Source organism: Thamnophis sirtalis, unplaced genomic scaffold (assembly GCF_051295495.1).
Source record: "Thamnophis sirtalis isolate CommonGarterSnake01/CBP01778 unplaced genomic scaffold, rThaSir2_p1.2 scaffold_5, whole genome shotgun sequence".
In the NCBI taxonomy this organism is placed as follows: domain Eukaryota; kingdom Metazoa; phylum Chordata; class Lepidosauria; order Squamata; family Natricidae; genus Thamnophis; species Thamnophis sirtalis.
In genome coordinates this window covers 18,660,521-18,664,231 of record NW_028261385.1, presented here as the reverse complement: position 1 = coordinate 18,664,231, position 3,711 = coordinate 18,660,521, and positions in this window count along the sequence as shown.

The window sequence follows — 3,711 nt, the reverse complement described above, 5'->3', positions numbered from 1 at the left end:
TAAATAAAAATAAAAAAGGAACATAAGCATAAAGTTATGCTCAACGCAGTTCAAGCTGAAATAACATTGACCACACATTGATTTCTTCGCCATTATCAAAGTGAAATGAATCAAAATTGGGCACTTTTAGTCAGGAAATCTACTATTTACTAATTGGGACTTGAAAAACAAAGTAAGTCAGGAAAGATGCAATCAATGACCAAACAATATCAGATTTCACAGACAATTCTTTAATATGATAGTTATCTCAGTTTCATCGATTGATTGAAGAGTGCAACTTAATAAAAGATTTCGGGGAGCTATTTGAAGAGATAGAAGCAGTATTACAATAGGTTCCACCACAAAACCACGTTCGACTAAAGCGCGCTCGACGAAACCGCGTAGCTGATGTCATCAACAAGGCGACAATAGCGCGGAGACAGAAGCACGCTGTAAACGCTAAACCTAAAATTAACACCTAAACCTAAACCTAACCCCCCTAAACCTAATCCTAAACCTAACCCTTAACCTAATCCTAACCCTTAACCTAACCCTAAACCTAACCCTTAACCTAATCCTAAACCTAACCCTAACCCTAAACCTAACCCTAAAGCTAACCCTTACCTTAAGTTGAATTGGCTTGCTTTCAAAGCGCTATTTAAAGCGCCCTTCTTTCTCTGCTCCCGCTGTTGTCGCCCTGTTGATGACATCAGCGACGCGGTTTAATCGGCGCGGCTTAGTCGAGCGCGGTTTTGTCATGCCACGCTCCCAATGAACATCTGTGAAAATAGATACAGAATAATAAGGAAAGTTTTCATAGACCTCTTAAAACTCAGAAGAAGCTTCTAATCTTGAATTGATATGCTACAGGATCAATGGAAAGGTAATAAATGATTTAAAGAATACCCTATATAGAAATATACTATAACTCCGCACAGTAGAGTTATAAAAATTAAGACACTTTAGAAAATATTCCCTACTTACAAGAACATCTAGTATTAGAAGTTGAAATTAGATCAGTGTCCTCGATCATTGCAAAGTTGAAAGGCTATAGAAATTGATGGATTTATTTAACAGCCACCAGACCCTGGACAACTTAACAACTCAACCAAGGGAATTTGAAGCGTATCTACAGATATATGGCAAGCAACAGAAAATAAATATTTGTTCTAACCAAGCTATCCCAGCAAATATAAAGAATGTCCCAGTGAGCCATAGATTGGGAGAGATGAATGTACATACCATTACCAGAGGACTAAACTGACTGCGCAAGCTGTCATACAATATACTTAATTTCATGGGCTAAGAAAATAATGCTCATCCAATGCAGATTTAGAGCCCTACATGGAGAGAGAAACGCCAGATGTTCAAGCCAGTTTTAGAACAGGCCAAGGAACATGAGACATTATTGCTGATGCATGCTGGATAATTGAGAAAGCCAAAGTATACCAAAAAATAGTCAACATATATTTCATTCTTTATAGAAAAGCCTTTGGTGGTGCCAATCAGGACAAGTTTTGGAGTGTCCTAAGGAAAATTGAAATCGCAGAACATCTTGCTGTTCTCATGTGAAGCCTATACACAGAACAGGAAGCCACAGTCTAGACAGAACACAGTGAAACATGTTGTATCCTCTCCCCTTATTTATTCAACTTGTACACTGAATATATGTTAAGGAAACCTCAATGGATTGGAAGGAAGTACGGTTTTAAAATCAGAGCAAGAAATAATTGATTACTTGCACTATCCTGGTGATAATATTCTGATAGCTGAGAATAAACATGCAAATGATCTGCAAGCTCTAATAATGAAAGCCAAGGAGCATACTTAAAAATGAGACTGTTAAAGATTTATCGAATGACAGCAGGCTAGGTAGAATTGACAGTGAAGGTAATGAATGACGGATTGCTTTTGCTTTTTAGGAACCAGCAATCATGAAAAACATCACAGATTGGCACATGGTAAAATAGCAATAGCACTTATATATCACTTCACAGTGCTCTACAGCCCTCTCTGGGCAGTTTACCGACTCAGCCTATTGCCCCCACCAATCTGAGTCCTCATTTTACCAACCTTAGAAGATGCAAGGCTGAGTCAACCTTGAGCCTGGTGAGATTTGAACTGCCAAATTGCAGGCAGCTGTCAATCAGACTGCAGTACTGCATTCTAACCACTGCACCACTACAGCTCAAAATAGCAAGGAAAACTATGATAAAGATGCCAGCATGTGTCTATAGTATTTACAAAAATCAGAATCATGCCATTCTCTGTGACAATCTATGGAAATGAAAAACTGGACTTTGAAGAAGAAATCCCAAGATTTAGATAAACTAGAACATTGGAGAAATATCTTTCCAAATGACAAAACATTTCTGTTTTGGGACAAAAAAACCCAAGTGAATTGGTTCATGAAGTCATCACCCTGATTTAAAAGAGACTATTCATCAGTGAAAAATTCCCAGTGGAAACCCACTCAGCTACAAAGCTTTTATAAACATTAACATAATCCTCATTTAATGAAGCAACACAAATCGCGCAAATCTATCACATTACCTCCAAAAAAAACCAGACAACCAAACCTACATGGAAAAAGAACGTTACTTTTTTTTCTTCTAAAATGCAAGGAATCTAGGATAGCACCCAAGCCTTTGCTTTATGTTTGGATTTTTTCACTTACACTTCTAGTAAGCCCTTTCATTACTTTCAATATCCCTAATACAGATTTTAAAATGATAAACTGAGTTACACATATACAGATAGTCCTCAATTTGCAACATTTAGTGATCGTTCGAAGATGCAATGGCACTGAAAAAGTGACATGACTGCTTTTCACTTACGACCGTTGCAGCCTGCTGTCACGTGATCAAAATTCAGATGCTTGGCAACTGATTCATATTTATGATGCTTGCAGTGTCCAGGGATCATGTACTTTTTGCAAGCAAAGTCAATAGGGAAGCCAGATTCACTGAACAACCGTGTCACCAACTTACCAACTGCAGTGATTCACTTAACCACTGTGGCAAGAAAGGTCGTAAAGTGGGGCAAAATTCACTCAGCAACCGTCCCGCTTAGCCACAGAAAATTTTGGGCTCACTTGTGGTCGTAAGTCAAGGACACACCTGTACTCAGGCTACCTTTCCTCTTTTTTTCCTGACAGGCTTAGACTTCCCACCTGAACCAACCGCTTTTCAGAGGCCAAGGACTACAACTGCCATCACTCCCTGACTCACACTATGCTTCTGGCAGGGGATGATGGGACCCAGCCAGTTAAAGAGTTAATTTTCCCTTGCATTCCTATTCATTTCATGTATTCCTAATCATGTTTATACTTATATCTGTTATCTAATTCATTGATGGATGAAATAAATAAATAAAAATATATTAAGTAAATTAAATAACTTAATAATAAGAGAGAAGCAAGCCGGCCCCGTTGTATTTCTCCTTTGCCGATCAACCGTCCCCATTAAAGCAGCATTGCTTTAAACTAGTGAATCCTTATAAATTAATGTTCAAGGAAACGTGTTTTTCCCCCAATGCGAAAAAAGCACCGAGCGACTGTTAACAGCCAAATCCGAAAAAACCGCTCTTCCTCCCACTTGCTTCGCTTTCAGGGCGGGGCCTGAAAGGCGTGGCCGAGGACGTCACGCCCTCTATGAGCAAAGTACCGTACGCCTTGCCCTTTGGCCGCGGGAGGCACCGCCCTCCTGGTGGCCGGACCAATCAGCTAGCGCC